Genomic DNA, 19,969 nt, shown 5'->3' with positions numbered 1-19,969 from the left:
CGCTGATATTTCAGCAGTAAGCAGGGTAAGATTGGTTATATTGATATGGACATACAGTAATAACTTGTCCCATCCTAGTGTGTCCGTGCCTTATCAATTAATTTTATTAGTTCCAGTTGGAACATTGCCTTCTGCATTTAAACGATTTCAGAGAGTGTTTTTTCAGAGCAGTGAGCGGTCAGCAACAATTATGAGCAGCCAGGAGGATCTCTTCAGGATTTTCTAGACAAGGCGGCCTTTAGACCTGGGTGGGGTATCATAACTTTTTTTTTTTTTTTTTTGTTAGTGCAGATACAATACCTGGGTTTTGGTACTGATATCATAATGAGAGACTTCTTGATGTTACTGGATGAATATAAATTTGTTTTTCTACAAAAAAATGTTTTTGTTTTTAAATTTGTTTTTGTTTTTTTTTAATCACACTGTCATATAAAGGAATGAGTAGGAAGTATTGAGGTTCCTTGAAAAAAGGTGATTCTGGAAAGTGTTTAATTTTAGGATGATGCCAAATTGTTGTTGGAATACCTTATTTATGGTAGTGTATTTTAATTGTTTGATTTAATTCAATAAAGTGTTTTGCAGCTGGGGAGGTTATATCATTGTGCATAATTGCAAGTTTGTGTTCAGATATGCCATTTTTTTAAAAACAAAAGATGGCTACCAGTGTAAATTAAAGAACACTATTATCTGCTGGAATGAATGACATGACTCGGTGACATAACCCATCAATTATCTTTGCCTATGTTGGTTGTACATATAGTATTTCATTGCATACAGTACCTTCAATTAAACAAATGAACCCCTGAGTTCAAAGTGTTGGCCTGAGTGCAAATTTGCACTCAGTTTGCTTCTGTAACTGCCAGAAACGATTTCCTTCAAAGTTTGCAACACCCACTACTGTCCAGAGAAATCATCCACTAACTCCAAATGCTGTGGGACAGAAGAGCCAATCTAACAGCAGCCTTCTTATAAAATTGTTTACAAGGCCAAAAATATAAATCATAATATGCTGCTGTATTTATTCACCGTACCATCATTGTGCAGATATCATTTAAGTGATTCCATCCACCTTTTTAAAGTCAAAAGTGAAAATACATGTCTAAAGCACTTTAACGCATCCATCGCAGTTTTATGTTTGAGGTCAAAGGTGCACGCAAAGAGGGCAGTTACTTACAGCATCACAGTATGAGATCACGCTGAGCCGTCTAAAACCATTTCAGTCAAATTCAACAGGAGTTTTCTGGGGTCAGCATGACTTTGTGTTGTTGGACAGTTTGTTTCTTTTCAAGTGATGAACCGCAGAAAGAAAAATAAACTGATATGACAATAATGCCACCAATATTTCAGCACATTTAGAAACTGTTGCTTTCAATGTTGTAGAAGAAACCAGGTAATTATTAAAAGCCACAACGCAAAACCGTGAAATACCTATGAAATACATAATATCACAGTTATCAGGTTCAGGGGGCATGCAGCATTCTCTTTACCCTCTAGGCATCACAGAATATAAATTATCTATGGCTGAATAAGCAGTTGTTTTTCAAATGAAAATGCAGTTTGAATAAGTGATTTTAAATTTAATTTATTTTTTTTTAAATTGCAAGAGCTGTGTTTTTTATAACTTCCATAAACAGTGTCTTAATAAACAGTAGGAGGCAAAAGTTTTAGTCTGTAATCGTCAGTTTTAACAACTGTCTGGCAGATTTACTCAGCAGTAGCTAACAAATGCTATATGTGTGAGTCAGCAAAACAGAAAGCCTGGCTGTACTGTTTATGCTCGGCTAAAGACGGACACCCCACTCAGTGTAACTTTGATATTTGGGGGGAAAAAAGCCAGTGCACTTTGTCTTTTTGCAGTTCAAAAACAGAGTGGTGGGTCATACACTGATTTAATTATCCAGGTGATCGCTTCATGTCAGTTTCAGCAGTTATCTATCCATCTAATCATTTAACCATACATCCTTCCTTCCTTCCTTGACTTACTTTAGTTTTATGCATTATTAAAACTGGTCATTTTAATAATGAAAATAGGTTAACTTAGAAGTTGACTTCTCCGATTGGTTTGAACCATGGGGAGTAAAAACAACCGCATAATTTTCTGATTCTGTTCATGTAGAACAAGATCAATTGTACAAACATACATATCTTGCTTAAAGCTACTGAATGTAGACCACAGCTACAGGCCTAGAGATTGATTTTTAGAAATATTGCAAATGCTACTTTAAATCACAGTTAGATAATTTCATCAAATCCTTCAATTTAACAGTAACTATCATGGTTTCACCATCACCATGGCACGGTGGTTTCTGTGTTTTCACCACTGCCACACATCACAGAAATGGCTCTGTACTCACTGTGATTGGTCTTTAATTTGTCAGGGGTAGCTCTGCTACTATGTTGTCACGTTTGTGCGTGTATTTGTGAATTCATCCACACAAAATTTGCAAACATCTGTTTGTCAGAAGACAGATGATTATCTCGCTCCTGCCAGACTGCCACTGCCCACAAATTCGTCACTCGTCTAAGATTGGCTAAAATCCATTAACTCCACAAACGGCGTTTGAAGCGTGAGGGAGGCTTCTGGAAGACTGCGCAATGGAGGTACTTGTTAAGGGAAAAGGAGAGATTTCTACGGAGATGGCAAAAAGTACAGATTCTGTATAGTGTCATGGTACATTGATAGCAGTGACCTAATATACTGTATACCTCATTAATACTCAGTTTAGTTGAGGGTGATCTTAGCTCTGACTCTATTTTATCAGCTAGCATAATCTATTCAGTGGAGAATACAGTCTTGTTTGGCTGCTTGGTATTCAAATGTAATTTAGTGGAGAGTGTTGCCAAGTTGTAGCAGAGAACTTTTCAGTAAAGTGTATTAAGATGCATGGCTGTTCATCTTATCTCTCTCAGTAAGCGTTTAGAACCAACATTTATTTGTACCATTGCAGATTGGTACAGGAGGAAGAATATAAAGTGTTTTAAGACAGACCTCGTATAAATGGCAACAATTTTAACGTAAAGAGGCCTTTTGGGACCCAAACTACACAATAAGAGCTGAGACTCTGTGTGTGTGTGTGTGTGTGTGTGTGTGTGTGTGTGTGTGTGTGTGTGTGTGTGTGTGTGTGTGTGTGTGTGTGTGTGTGTGTGGGCTTCTGCACACTTGTTCATACCATATTTAACCCAAACAGTTTAAAAAAAAAAAAAAAAAAAAAAAAACAATAAATGAAAAAGTAGACAGAGCTGGGTGATCACAGATGTGCTCTTTTTCAGCACTTAAAAACAAATTAATGATCACAGGTGTTTCCCACCTGTGATAGTGTACCTAAAAGCATAGATAATTTGACCATTACAGGTTACATCATTAATGTACAGCAGTTACAGTGGGAATTCTAATTTGCTAGGTTTCCCTGCCCCGACTTTATCAAAACCATAACTATCAGCTCTCACTGCATTTATTAAAAAAAACAGAAAACAAAAAACAAAAAAAACAAACCAATAAGCCTTCACGTTGCTGGTGGTGGCTGCAGGTAGACTGAGAAAACCAAAACACGAAGTCCAGATTTAAAAATAGATCCATTAGTTTGAAGGTTTATAAGACATCAGACACTGCATAGTGGGTCACAATACTATGAGACAACATTTTAGAGAATTTTAAAGCTCCGGAGGGTACAGTTTTTAATGTGACGATCATTTCATTCTTTGTCTAGACGATTGCCAGGTAGAATTACATGATTCATGTTACCAATAATCTGCAATGTGAATGTTCGCCACGTTGCATGTTTAAGGTAAAAGTAGAGACAGGTTAACGGATGACCCTGCGCTTTTAAAAAAAAAAAAAAAATCGCTATTTTTTTATTTTTTTTATTTATTTTTTTACTGTTTACTGTTAATTATGCCCTTTGAGTAAAGTGCTTATTTCAGGAAATGCATCTCGGTTGCCAAAACATTGGGAGACCAATGATTTCACATTAAATGTGAGCTCAAAAGCACCCTAATCTACAGTTGTTTCAATTGCTTTTAGACAGTTAAAGAAATTAGTCATAACTGCTGAAAACCTTGGACTAGCAGCTCCTCAAAATAGAGGCAAATGCAATCCTTAAGAAAATGTTGAATCTTGAATGAATCAAAAAGCAATTATATTTTAATTATATTTTGTGTAATGTGAAACTGGTTAGTTATTTTTCAAATTCTAAAATGTGCCATTGGGCGCAACAGCAAAGACATGTTAGACGAAACTGGATTTCAGCAGCAGAAGAGCTCAGATGTTGTAACATGAGTGTGATAAAAGACAGCAGTTTAAAATGAAATAGTTTCTTTAAAACCACTTTTGATAGGGGCGAAGGACAAATGCAGGGCCGTTTCTGGTCATTTTGGTGCCTCTGGGCTGACAACCAGCGATGTCCCCGATTGGATTGATCATTATTCATTGAAATGGATTCCGTTTTTTTTTATTGAGGTGCATGCATTATTATTATGGTTGTCATTTGGTCCAATTTTTTTTTTTTTTAATTTTTGAATTTATTCCATACATAACTTTCATTTATTTACTTAAAGTAAGTGCCGATAGTAATGCACTTTAGATATGTGAATTACATCTGAATAGCTCAAAATTAAAAAAAGAAACTTGCTGCTTTCCTTTGATGGTTTTCTATTAGCATAACTCCCCGGATCAACGACTGTACTGTTGATGGTTGAGTTGCCCTGTGGGTAATGTAGACACCAGGTTTTGACAAGGAAGAAGAATGCATTTAATAAAAAACACAATATCTCTGGTTCTTCTGCATCGACTTATATGTTTTTTTTATTTTTTATTTTTTTAAAACTATCCATTGTGAGTCTATCTTATAGAAATGAAGAAATACTAAATCAACGGTGGACTGACGTTTTAAACACACTAACACTTTGAAAGTGTTTCAGCCTGCAAAATGTCACTGAAATAGATCCCAAACAATTTTTGAAATACAAAGAAAATCAATTAGCTGATTGGCAGAAAATTAATCAGGAACTATTTCAATAATCAAATAATTGTTTTAGTCAATTGGCTAGATTTACCCAAATATTTGCCATTTGTAGCTTCTCAGATGAGAGGATTTGATGTTTTTCTTTGTCATACATGAGAGCAAATGGCATATCTTCTGGACTTTGGGCTGATGGTCAGGAAAAAAAAAGACATTTGAAGATGTCACCTTGGCGCTGGTGGCACCTAGCTCGCTAATACCCAAAAACGGCCCTGGATAAATGGCAATCCATGCCACAAGAGGACCGTTTCTCTTGGGAGACGTTCTTTGACAGGATGAGACACGTTAGATTTTCCTGGCAGATTGGTTAAAAGGAGAGGGCTATTGGAGCTGCCACAGCCACATTGATGTGGAGAAGGAATTGATGTCCCGCTTTGATTGGACACTGAAGATAAACATCTCACATTGATCAGAGTCACTCAGGAATCTGCACGGAGGGAATGTCATGAGGGGTTTTCTTTGCTCACAAAGCCTCACACCAGTGTGTCTTTTCTTTAAAGGTATTGTAGATTAGAAAACCTGTAAAAAAATAATCATGCTCAATTTGCTATTTAGAGTCCAGGGGTATAGACATACTAAAAGACAGTGACATCCAAGTCATTCAGAGGTCTGACATAATAAATAGCTTTTTATTCAAGCATGAGTGACCCTTGCGTGTCTCAGCAGCAGCCTTACACCCTGACGTAACCCTGACTTATTCAGATTCCTTCCTTCTCATTTGGTTGGCAGCTAGACTTTCACTAGTTGTTTGTGACTTGACTTTGTGACACTGGAAAAAGAAATGTCGAGAGCAGTTTCTATGGGAACAACTTCGGCTCTGGGGTGCCTCTCCTGTTGTCATTTCATGAGTTGAAAGATAATCTGTGGAAACAGAATCAAAATGTAAATCAGTGAAAGAAATTAATCAAATTTAAATCACATTTTGTGTACCGGAACCTTGCCCTGTGCGCATGGCTGACCCAACGAATGGTGGAGCAACAGTTCTTGATTTGCATCCCTGATGAAAATTATGTATGCCATTATGAGCTCCAGTAAATCACAGACAGAAAATTACATGCTGCAGAGATTTAAATGGCTGATGACATGTATAGAGAGTTGTTAATTACCTACCAAATTGGCTCACTTTTTACAAGTAAATATGCCTAAATGGCGAGTGTACGAGTGCATCTCCTTATGTGAGTTCATGCACAAAGGGTCATGATTAGACCATTGTTACTCATACATGCTTTATTAGAAGTGCCATATTTAGAAAACAGCTTTTTTTCACTTAATGTGTTGACTTGAGTGTTCTGTTTGCTGTCGATTCTCTACAGCCTGAAAATAAGCACAAATACCATTATGAGCTCAGCTTATTTTCAGTATTTTTAAGCTTGTTTTCATGTTTTTTGACATCGAGTTTGTTTGTGCTAAGCTCAAGGGCTTTATTTATGAATTTTGTCCTTTTTCGGATCATGTGCTCATTATTTCAGATTGGGAAACGGCACTGAGATAATGGGGGAAAAAAAGACCTCTTGAAAGCAATTTCAAGTGAAATGTCAGTCTAATCGGAAAAGTAACTCTCTCTGTATTCTTAATCCATTAATGGCAAAATAAGTACTTTGGTCTAATATAAATAATTTCACATTTAGACATTGAACAGAGCTCTGCGGTTATATATTGTATATGATATGATTTTAACTTTTCATTTGTTTATTTTTCACCGAAACAGTAATAAACAAGATATGTTTTTTTTATATATATATATATATATATATATATATATATATATATATATATATATATATATATATATATATATATATATATATATATATATATATATATAGATATATATATATATATATATATATATATATATATATATATATATATATATATATATATATACATACATACATACATACATACATACATACATACATACATACATACATACATACACACACACACACACACACACACACACACACACACACACACACACACACACACACACACACACACACACACACACACACATATACATACAGGGGCAAGTGTGTTGCGAACCTGCTGAGGAATACAGAAAACCAACTTTTACAGTCAAAACACATTCACATGCATGTTAAAGGCATGATAACATTAACTATTTTTGGCATCTGTGCTACAGATTGTTGCATTTAGCACAGAATCAAGAATAAAGAGGTAAGACCTAAAACGTCTGCTGTGTTTTCTGTTTGTAAAGTATAAACTGAAGCACTCTATGGAGTCAGTTTTACAAAAATGCAAAGAGAGAGAGCAACGTGCACGTAGGGAAAAAATGAGGACACCGGTCATAATAAGAGAGGACCTTTTTCAGTATGTAAGCAGAAAGGTCCTGTCACTTGGATTCAGTTTTATGTTTTTTTTTTTTTAAAGAAGCACTAGGACAAAGATTTCTGAAACAGGATGAAAGCTGTTGAAGAGGAGTGGGAGGATCAGCCAGAGGCTGCTCCGTGGTGTGGATGCTGATGAACCGATTTAGTAATTTGCTAATGAGATGTAAGCTGTCTCTTCTCTCTGGCTTTGTCCATATGAAGGGACATCTGTCCTGCCGTGGGCACAGTGACAGCGCACTGTGTACAAACTGGTCAGTAGGTGTGTGAGCGAGCGAGTGAGTGAGATGACACCTTGACCGTTCTCACCTGACATCCTGCGTTTCTCTGCTTGAGCGGGAGGGAACAGAACCGGAGGAGGAGGTCCAAACTTGCAAAGATGCTAAGGCCTTCAAAACCATTTCAACGTCTTTATAAATACCACGGGGGGGCCGAATCACAGATGTTTGGCAGGTAGCCCTCGTCAGTTTGCTGTGACAGAACTCTCTGCAGGCTTTTTATGAACTGTGTGCAATTACTTAATTAGTGAATTCATTGAGTCTAGCACAACGCCATGCCAAATTACATTTTTTTTGGGCCAAGAAGAGATCATTTAAATGCCAAATTTAAGCTGTCAGAAGTCAAACAGATTTACTTCTCTAGAATTTAAACTAGTGTGACTAAAAACTCTTGTAATGATTGTGAATATTCAAAGAATATAAATGAAGATACAGTATACACCTATCAGCCACAACATTACAGCTGGTAACTGGCTTTAATCTTGTAGCGAAAATGTTCATCATCAACATCACAGTGAGTGAAATTGTTCAGACGTGTGTTCTAAAATCTATCATAAGGGCTGCTGCTAATGATTATTTTCCTTGTTGTTTTAGAATTTTTTTTGATTTGTTTAGTCTATAAGATGTAATAAAGCTGCCCATCACAAGTTCCCAGATTTGACGAGGATGTCTTCAGATTGCTTGTTTCGTCCAACCAGCAGTTCAAAACCCAAAGATATGACCCAGATAAGCAGCAAATATTCACATTTGAGAACCAGTAAATGTTTGTTTAATAAGTGTCTTAAAACCATTATGTGATTATTAAAGCAGTTAGCGATGGATTTTCTGTTGATCAAATTGACTAATTAGTTAACTGATCATTTGGGTACTAATATTCATTTAGAACAGGTGCATAGCGAAGGCACAAATGACATTTTATGTATATGTTGCCAAACAACATAGAGACTATTTTTAGGTTTATGTGTTCAGTTCTACTTCTTCAATGTACTTAACTAACTCTGTGCATGTGCGTCCGAATTCATGCATATTTAATTACAGAACCCTGTTGAGCTCCTGACCACTAGTGGCGCTGAAGAGCAATGTTTTGTTGAGTGGCTCCCCGATTTGTTTGTGTCGTGCTGTACTTGCAGCTGCACATGGATGCAAGTGATGCGAGGGCTGCAGCTAAAGATCATAATCTGCCTTTTATCGTTGATTAATCAGTTAATCGTTTTGACTATAAAATATCACAATTACCCTTCTTGAAATTGTTTGTTTTGTCGGACCCAAAACCCAAAGAAATTTCAGTTACTTTCTATTTACTATTAAATACTTAGCCTACTTAGCCTCAGCAAATCAGCAAATATTCACATAAAAAAAAAAAAAAAAATTGAACCAGCAAATTTTTTGTTTTTAGCAATTTTGCTGAAAAATGACTTCAACAACTAATCAGTCATGCCTGTTGTTGCAGATTGTTTTTCTGTTAATCAATTAATTGATTTCTTTCTAGGTGATAGGATACACGTTCCCGCTGATGGTTTCTTGCTATTCCACTGATTGACAGTTTGCGGCAGTAACGTGCCAAGACAAGTAGCAGTTCACCAGCGAAAGGTGTCCTCTCAGTTGACATTAAACATGAACCTAAACAGTCCTGTTTTTGAAATATGCATGATAAAATTGCACTCAACGTGTCCAATTCACATTCACAATGCTTTTTGCAGAGAAGCACTGAATGAAAACACAACTGTGTTTGTTTACATGAAAATGCCACAGGATGCTATCATACAGAGTTTCAAGAATCAAATAGTTTTACAAAGTTTTTTTTTTTTTTCTTTTCAGACACCTGAAACATTTTTGACAGATCAAATACAAGTGTGTTCTTGTCTTTTGAGTGATCAGTTAAAGATTTTGCTTTTCCAACTTAGGTACTAAAGGCAGCTTCTTCATGGTGGAATTCCTTGAATGACAGTTCTCAGTGTGTGTGACCTTACTAGAAATGCTGTTACGTTTTATCTATATTGCGAATAAGGGAGGATTTTGGGAGAAAAAAAATCTGAATTTTACTGGATAATAGAATATATCAGTGAACAATGGACTATATATTATTAAATGAACTAATGAAAATTATTTTTATTTTTGACATTTTATTTCTCCATAAGTCTTTCTTGTCTTTCTTGCTCGTAAAAAAGGTAAACAAAAGAAGCCTTACTGCCAACAGTGCCCTGTGTTTGACCTGTGAACACAGGATGTTAAAAGCAGATTTAAATTTTAATTACTGAGCCTCCATTTAAATAAGCAAACCGCCTTTGTAATAATAAACTCAGTTTGACACCCATAATTCACCTTAACTCCACTTTGAATTCAATTGCTGGAGCAGCTACTGAAGCTTGCGACAGTTTAGTTCTACCCTGCTGACACAAGTTGCGTGCCGCTATGGAAGTAATGTCACTTGGAATTGAGCACAACACTTCCCACCCCCTCCACCAGCTACAACACACACACACACACACTCAACACACACACACTCAACATATATCCACACACTCAACATACACACACACACACATACAGCTTTTCAACTCTTCTCTGCTTCGTAGAGTGCAGGCTGACTCACCAAAACTGTCAGCATAAGAAGCATTAGAATCCAGACAACTTGAACTTGGGACAGTAAGAATGGAGGACTTCATGTGAAAGGTGTTGCATGTATTTTGAGTCTGTGTGTGTGTGTGTGTGTGTGTGTGTGTGTGTGTGTGCGCGTGTGTGTGTCTGTTACAAACTATGTCTTTGCCTGTTTTTGTAAGGGGAAGGTGTGTCCATATTTGTGTTTTGTCATTTGATTCTCGCCAGAAAGAAATTTCTGTTTTGTGCTTCTAACAGACTGACCAATTCTGCCAGACTTTTGAGACTAACAATCAAGCTACTCAGTCAACTTCCTAACATCATTACTCAGCATCAACATACAGCAGTTTGCCCTACAAGGCCTAACAGTGCTACCCAGAGCGTACCAATTATTTGTAGAACTTCTATCTCCCAAACACAATTAATCAGATGGGATACAGACTCTAACAGACGAATATTGCTTCTGACTTCATGTAATAGAAACGTCTTCAGGTATTGGTGAGAGAATAACATATGATCCAAGGAGGCCGGTTTGAGTAATATAGTCCTGGTTGAAGTTATTGCCACCCCTCAAATTTAAGTACAGAGTTTAGAATATCTTCAGAGATATATGCAAATTAACCAATTTTGTATCATCAGAATCTTTAATAAAAAAGTCCAAAGTTACTGAACAACAGCAAAAAAAATGTTTTCATAGAGTGAAATAAAAAGTACAGACATAAAATGTGCGCTTGACAAGATTGTTATTGGCACCCTTTTGATTAATTTAAATTAGTTCCTCAAATAAAAAAGAAAACATAAGCTTCACTTGTGCTTAATTTTCAGTGTTCACATGGCTTGGATTAACCAATGAATGAGGTTTTTAGTGCATAAAAAGGGGCTGATTGTTTCCAGTTTCTTTTTCACAATAACGAAGACGAGGGCTGTCTGAGTGCATCGGCAATGCTATTATCAAAAAACATAACAATTCCAAAGGCTCTTGAAATCCCTTTTTCAACAGTTCGTAATGTTATCCAGAAGTTTCACAGTCTTCAAACTGTTAAGACGCTTCCAGGACGTGGTGCTAAGAAGAAATTCAACGAGAGAAGTCTGTGAAGGTTGGTGTGGATTGTGGAAAAAATAACACACAGCACATTGAAAGAGCTTCAGTCTGACCTGGAGGAATCTGGAGTGATGGTTTCAGCCTGTACCATATGCCGCACACTAAACCAAGAAGGGCTCCTTGGGCGAAGGCCAAGGAGGGCCGAACGACTGAAAGAACGGCACAAAAAGGCAAGATTAAGAGACAGACTCTATGGACAGATGAAACCAAAGTAGACGTGGTTGGTAATGCAGTGCATCAGTTTGTTTATAAGTGCTGAAATGAAGCCCATAAGGAAAAGAACACCCTGTCTACAGTAAAACATAATGGAAGTTCTATCATGCTGTGGGGCTGCTTTGCTGCCTGTGGTACTGGAGGCATTGAATGTATTAAAGGAATGATGAAATCAGAATATTACCAAGGCATTTTTAGAGTGAAATGTGTTGCACAGTATCAGAAACAAGGCTTGAGGCGAAGGTCTTGGATTTGTGACCCGAAGAACACATCCAGCAGCACAAAGGAATGGTTGAAAAGGAAAAGATGGACTGTTTTAAACTGGCCAGCAATGAGTTCTGACCTAAATCCTATTGGAAACTTTTGGAGTCTTACAGAGATGAGATTTTATAACTCTGGAAGGTCATAATGACAGAAATCATTTCTTGAGCTAGTGAGGTAAAACAGTAAAACAAAAAAACAAAAAAACAAAAAAAAAAACGTGGGTGTCCAAGTAGTCCAGTGGTTAAGAAATGTACTTGTGTAGTCGCTATGCCCCTGGTTTGTACCCCTCTCTCACTCCATGCCTCTCACTTACTGTCTGTCTCAACTATAACTTTTGGTGAAGGCTAAAATCTGCCATAAATTGTAGAACAAAACAAAAATAAAACGGCAGAAATATGCTGTTACAAAGTATTCTACCAGGAATTTGCACCTGGTGATGTTGCATTGCATTTCACCAAACGTTAAGCCAAATTCAACTTTGGTTCATCCTACATCCCCATTGAAATTAATGAAGGGCCACTTTTTTCATGCAGTTTTAATACTTTTGTCTTTCTGAACCCAGCCTTGCTGTTAGTTTTCAATCTTTTTTTGGACTTAATGGATTTAAATAGTTTGAATACCAGAATGCACGACTACATGTAGTAATCTTCTTTCATCCCCTTGCAGTGCTGCAATCTCTGTCATGCACTCTAGCACTAAAACCCCACTACAGACCTGGTTAAGTGTACACATGCCCAAGAAATCAGCTTTCTCCAGCAGAAAACGGCTGTTTTAACCAGCATTTTTCCAAACCCTCACCCCAATACGCTTTCTCGTTTATATGACGTTTAAGAAATCATTTTACTGCAGAGAGCTGACACTAAACTGATTACTAATATGTAAATGCATGTAAACTTACTAACTGTGATGAATATTCATAACAAGTATAAAGATATTGTGCAAAAGCAGGATGACAAATGCAATGGATTCATACGTTGTGAATATCTGTAACTGTATCTTTGGCATAAACATTAGTTAAAATCAGATGACTCAGCCTTTGGCAAATGTCTCCTCATGCTTTCAATATCTCTTCTGAACAAACAAGGACATCAATCGCTGCACTCTTTGTGTGACTCATTCAGTTAAACAATCCACATCAACTAGTCATTTAATGTAATGTTGAGTCCTACAGTCTTGTCATCGTAAAACAAGTAAAAACTCAGCCAGTGCGAAACATGATATCATTGTTTCACACAGTTTCTAATACAAATCTAATCGTATAGAGATTTTTTAGAATCTAGGGTCATTCTTGTGATGCTTGTGCAGATATTTTATTTATTCCTTCCCCAACAGGCAGACTCTAATCGGTAGTTGCATTTTTTTTTTTTTTCTCCTTTGAGCTGTGGATGTCTAAGCCTGCTTACTCTGTGCCTAGTGCTTTGGCTGCCTCTCGGTGAACAGCAGCTGGTTCATAATTGTGCACATGGCTGTGGGATTGTCGTCACGGCTCAGAGTTTCTGTCAGATATGGTGAGCTGATGTGGAAAAGAAACAAATATGTACAGTATTTGACAGCCAACTGTGATCTGGCGAACATAAAAAATGTATTGTTGTAAAGCTTGAAACAAAAAAATGCCTACATTTTTATTCTCATGATACCCTGAGGTTGTGAAAATTTGTGATCTTGTTTAAACTCTTAACTGTTATCTAACTTTCTGCCGTTCAGTAGTGTGTGTAACATGGAAAATGCAGTTTTTTGGAGTGAAATGAAACAAAGTGTGAAAGAAGTAACCTTAGTTTTACTTGTTGCCACAGCTTTATACAGTTAGGTCCATAAGTATTTGGAAAGTGACACCATTTTCATAATTTTGCCTCTGTACACCACCATAATGGATTTGAAATGAAAGCATCAAGATGTGATTGAAGTGTAGACCATCAGCTTTAATTCAAGGGGTTTAACAAAAATATGCCATTAAGCCATTTTTATACATAGTCCCTCATTTTCAGAGCCTAAAATGTAATTGGACAATTCACAGTTGATGAGTTTCATGGCCTGGTGTGGCCTGTTCCCTCGTTATTTCATGACAAATTAAGCAGATAAAAGCTCTGGAGCTGATTCCAAGTGTTGAATTTGCATTTGGTAGCTGTTCATGGGAACTCTCAGTATATGATCCAAAGGGGTGTCAATGCAAATGAAGGAGGCCATCATCAGGCTGAAAAAACAATATAAACCTATCAGAGATTGCACAAACTTTAGGAGTGGCCGAATCAACAATTTGGTACATTCCTGAAAAGAAGGAATGCACTGGCAAGCTCAGCAACACCAAAAGGCCTGGAAGGACGGTGCCTCACAGTACAGATGGATAATGAACATACTGTGAAAGCAACCCAAGAGCTTCTCAAGGCAAAGAAATAGAATATTCTTACATGGCAAGTCAGTCACTAGACTTCCACCCAACTGAGCATGCTTTTCACTTCCTGAAGACAAGACTGAGGGCAGAAAGACCCACAAACGAGCAGCAACTGATGGCGGTTGCAGTAAAGACCTGCAAAGCAGGTAGGAGACTCAGCGTTTGGTGATGTCCCTGGGTACAGACTTCAGGCAGTCATTGACTGCAAAGGATTTTCATCCAAGTATTAAAATAATCCTTATTATTATAATTATGTTAGTTTGTCCAATTACTTTTCAGCCTCTGAAAATGAGGGACTATGTGTAAAAATGGCTGTGAATCCTAAGCAGTTAATCTGATATTTTTGTTAAACCCCTTGAATTAAAGCTAAAAGTCCACACTTCAATCATATCTTGATGTCTTCATTTCAAGTCCGTTGTGGTGGTGTGCAGAGGCAAAATTACGAAAAATAGTGTCACGGTCCAAATACTTATGGCACTAACTAAGTGGAAATACCAACTGTGTTCTGCAGGAAAATAAATACTCCCCAAAAAGTCACCAGAAGTTGCCAGATGATATCACACTAACTTGCATAGGAACATATTTTCTTTTCTTAAAAATTGTTTGTATGATAAGTTTCTGTTCTGTATGAGTAAATCATGCCTGTATTTGATTTTAGAGCAGCAGAATGTTTTCAGATTAAGCGGTGTAGCAAATTACAGAAAGCATTTGGCTTTATACCAAAATTACAAATCACTGAGAATATTTTATTCTGAACCAATTCCCATTAGGATTTAAGGGATTTTAAGGTATTTGGATTTGAACATTTTGGACTCTGACTCTCCACTCCTAGTGAAGAGTGACTGCTGAGAGCACAGTACTAAAGCACTGAACACAGTACTTCTGAGGCTGATGGGAAAGTTGTTATTTTTGCAGATATTTAGTCATAAACAAATATTTGTTGGATAAATACAAAATTTTGACCTGATGCATTTGCTAGATGAAAAGTAAAGGGATCTTGATAGTCATCCACAAGGCATACTTAGGAGGACATGAATGCCTGAACCAAATCATAACACTAGTGACCCCGACATATAATTGGGAAGACCTTTTAAAGGTCAGAATTTTAAGCAGTGACTTAGATTTCATCAGGAACTGTCAACAAGAACACATCCTGAAGGAGACTACATGTGCAGCAGGGTCTCCCTGGACTACTATACCGGGCGTGAGACGTAGGAGGAGATGTAGATAAAGGAAGCAGAAGCAGGGCTGCCGGGGTGGAGTACAGACCAGGCTAAAAAGAATGCTGCCCACGAGCCTGCGCTGCCCAGCATCTACATTACCAACACCAGATCGCTCGGCAACAAAATGGAGGCACAGAAATCCGCGCAGGACTGCTCAATTACAATAATAACTAAAAATTGTCTTCATATGGGGGATTCCTGATGAAGATTTTGTGTCAGCAAGCCCCACAGCACACCATGCCGACAGGAACAAAGACTCGGCTAAGAGCAGAGCAGGGGGCCTGTGCGTTTACTCTAACAATAGTTGGTACACAAATGTAACCATCATAGACAGGCATTACTTGCCAGATTTAGAGTACATAACAGTAGGAGTTCTTGGTCATTGTCGTGGCGGTGTACATTCCATCAAGTGCAAGCACCAAGATAGCGCTAGGCACCCTGCTAACAGCCGTCGGCAAACTACAGTCTACTCACCTTTATGGGATTTTTATTGTAGCGGGAGACCTTGACCACACTTGAAATCTGAAAACTTCTCCCACCAACATGTGACATGTCCCATGAGAGGGCAAAACACATTGGACTATGTTTATAGCAACATTAAGGAAAGATATAGATTCTCTACCCTCCCAGACAAATTAAGATCATTTCAGCGATTGGGACCCCTGGGGAACATGGCAAGGCATTCAACACTTCACAAACTACAAAGGCAGCGAAGACCCAACCCCCAGCAGTAGCGACTTGATAGCTTAAGAATTCAACCACTTCTTCGCCCGTTTTAAGTTAAGTGAGAACGGGACAGCACCGCTACCAACTACTATAAGCCTGGCACTTAGTGTTGGTACAAATTATATCAGAAGAGTATTCTGCAGTGTCATTCCAAGTAAAGCCACCGGTATAGACGGATTTCCAGGGTCAGTCATTACACATGCAGATGGATCAAGGATTTCTTAATAAACAGACCGCAGACCGTTAGGCTTGGGACCCATCACCCTCCGATCCTGACACTTAGCACTGGAGCTCCACAGGGCTGCCCGCTGAGCCCTCTTCTCTACTCCCTCTATACCCAAGAGTGCACACTAATCCACAGCACCAATACCATCATTAAGTTTGCAGATGATACAGCTGTGGTAGGATTGAAACACAATGGCGACTATTCTGCCTATAGGGATGAGGTCTGCAAACTGTCAGAATGGGGTTCCATCAACAACCTGACGCTCAACACCTCCAAAACAAAGGCACTGATCATCAGCTTCAGGAAGCAGAAAGAAGAACTGACTCCTCTACATATCTGAGGAGACAAAGTGGAGAGAGTGACTAGCTTTAAATTCCTTGGCATACACGTTTCCAAGGACCTCCAAAGGGTCTGTTCACACAGCCTCCCTGGTGAAGAAGCCACAGAAGCAGCTCTACTTCTTAAGGACGCAGGAAAGCTAACCTGTCCAGGCAGCTGTTGGTGTCCTTTTATCGCTGCTCCGTGGAAACCATACTCACCTATGGCAATTCGATGTGGTATGCCAGCTGCTCTGTGGCTGACAAGAAGGCTCTTCAGAGAGTCATCAAATCAGGACAGAAAACCACAAATACTCAACTAGCTTAACTAGAGGACATGTACAGAGCCTGATGTCTGCGATGGGCCACAAACATCATTAAGGACTCATCTCGACCAGGCCACCACCTCTTCACTCTGCTGCCCTTTGGAAGGCCCTGTAGGTCTATTAAGACACACACTTCTAGACTCCTGAATAGTTTCTACCCGAGCGCCATTAAAGAACTGAAATCTGTTGCATAATTGTAACACTTGCACTGTGAATGTACGTACAAATGTTACGTCAATTCTTCCAATAGTTGCTGAGATATTTCATTCTAGACCAAAGTATTTTCACGCTGCTAGTGTGGCTAAAACATTTAAACTGGTAAGAACACCTCTGTATCCACAGTTCCTGCTGTCTAGAGCAGGGATACATCCATTTTGTGGATTACATGTCACATTCTCTTCAAGTTGTTGGCAACTATCTCTCGTATATTTCTACTCATCTGAGAGCAGAATACAAACCTTTGAACATTTTAATGGTGTTTTTAAGTCAGTTCAAACAAATTAAACACACAAAACTACATTTTCTTATGTACCAGGTGGATTCATCTTGATCTAAATTGGGAGCAATAATGTCAGTATATTTAAACTATATATTCAAATTCATATTATAGGCATATAACAGGCATTATTCTAATGCGAGGTGGTGGAGAGATTAAGAAAATTGCAAAACAAAAATGGTAGGCTTACAACTTTTGTTTTATGTTCATGACTGGATGGTTTTTCTGAAATTTAAATAACCAGATTTACAGTGTTCAGGAAAAATAAAAAAATAAAAAAGTGAGTTGCAACACAAAAAGTATCCACTTATAAAAAAAAAAAAACATTATTAGCTGATTTTTTTTAACAGCAAATTTGGCTTCTAAGCATATGGGAAGGATCACAAAGTAAGTGGTGGTCCACTTGCTGTACTGTTTCTCATTATATTTTATTCTCCTGTGGTGTAATTGTTCAGACAATTAGCACAAATTGTTGTTATACTGTACTTTATCGCGCCACTTGTAGGTATTTGTAAGTAAGTAGTTCAGTAGTTTTAACAGCATTTTAGTTTTATTGCATTTATGCTTGATGATTGTGTACATTTGCTGAATGGTTGGGGTTTCTGCTGTAGAAGTTATACTGCATTTACTGACCCAACAGCAACTTGGCGTGTAACAGGATGAGCTTACTACTTTGAAATGCATGTAGCCTGAGGCCGCAGTAACTGGGACACACAAAGGCCAGGGACTTGGCCCCAGTCTGTCCTAAGCACAGGTTCAAAGGAAAGCGAAAACTTGCCTAGATAGCCTGTTACAAAGAACTGGAACTTCTCATCAGCAAAAAACTGTCATGTTTATGTGGCTCAAACTAACTCATTTAAACATTCTTCTAAAGTTTACTGTTGTTGTTGGGAAGAATACTCCCCTAACAGAGCACGTACACAAACTTTTTGGTAGAGCATGTTTTGGCTAGATAATAATGGTTTTTGTTCTGAGTGGATGATAGGGCCCCTCTCTCACAATGACGGGTTTTAGTGGTTGAAATGACCTATTGCAAAAGAAAAGCAGTACAGAGGGTGCTGAAAACATCTGCAAACATTTTTGAATAAAATTTAAGTAAAATATTTGTTCAAAATGCGATCCGTCAACTACTCAGAGACTGACAAAAAATGAGTAGGATTTGACAGGCACATGAAGACACTCATGCACACAATCAGCCTAAAAAACACCGTATTTACCAGCCGTCTAGTTAAAGTGAATATGCATACAAAATTGTCTGGGTACTCCACAAAAAAAATCTCCACAATAGGGGGAGACCACCAGTGCAATGGTGTGCAGTGATGAACGCAGTGCCATTGTTCATCAGTGGTTTGAATGGCTTTGCTGTTATTTTAGCTTTTCTTCATTCTTTGTCATTTTTTGCCACCCTTTGTTGTTGTTGTTGTTATGACTTCTCTTTGCTTATCATCACTAGCTGTGCTTCCTGCAAAATTGTGATATTAAAAAGTTACACATCTTAGCAAAAATATTCAGTTTAAAATAAAATAAAACAAAAAAAAGCAACAAATCTTCACATCTCAGAACCTGCAATTGGAGGATAATTAATGATTAATCAGTTAAAAATGGCTGCAGATTAATTTCCTGTCAATCAACTAAGCAATTAATCGACTAATAGTAGCGGCTCTAGTGGAGAGTGAAATTCACTCCCCAACATGACGACTGCAGCTGATTAAGATTCACTGACTGTTACAGTACAATATGAAAGAATGTGTATCATGAATACTATTGGTACAGCAAAGTGATGGATCTCTGAGGTGTTTTATTTTTACTTTGACCAGATGGTTACACAAGCTGCCAGTCCAAAAAAATCCCAAAATAGACAACAGTCTCAATCACATGCTTATTAGATATCCTCCAAGAACAGTGTGTGTGTTTTTTATTTTTTTTTATTTTTTCGGACAGTTAACTCTACTCCTTCCTCTGCACTTGAGACACATGCTTTAGAAATAGAATCTTCGTTAACTGGCTGGCTGCAGGAGGAGTAATATAGCAGGAACCTACACTGTGTGGGTGCACAACAACCTGTTGGCAAGCTGAGGAGAACGTTTTTCCCAAGCATGGGAGAAGAAAATGTATCTTTAAATACAAACATTGAACACAAAACTAGCCAGAGAGGAGGAGTCATTTTAGGCACATTGGAAGAGACGGAAATAGTGAGGGAGAAAACAGATGGAAAAATATAGAGAAATATTGAGATTCTGCCAGCTCCCAAAGTCATGTCTGATATTCAGTGAGAGGGAAGCTGAGGGCATAAAAATTTCATAGCTCGGTTGGGATGCTGTGTTTCTCCTGGATTATTTATCAAATAGTGAGAAGTTGTTTATCACGCAGCTAATACTGCTCTACTCAGGTAGGGCCCGGCAATTTCACATACTGTATATTGGGCCTCATAATAAATAT

The 19,969-nt window shown here is 37.9% G+C and overlaps 1 long non-coding RNA gene across 1 annotated transcript in view; it reads left to right on the top strand.

The window, feature by feature from the left end:
- The window catches only part of LOC120796587, a 110,063-nt gene that overhangs the window by 38,831 nt on the left and 51,263 nt on the right, over positions 1-19,969 (top strand). The window lies entirely within an intron of this gene.

Source organism: Xiphias gladius, chromosome 11 (genome assembly GCF_016859285.1).
Source record: "Xiphias gladius isolate SHS-SW01 ecotype Sanya breed wild chromosome 11, ASM1685928v1, whole genome shotgun sequence".
Taxonomy (NCBI): Eukaryota; Metazoa; Chordata; class Actinopteri; order Istiophoriformes; family Xiphiidae; genus Xiphias; species Xiphias gladius.
This window is presented reverse-complemented; position numbering and strand designations above follow the sequence as displayed.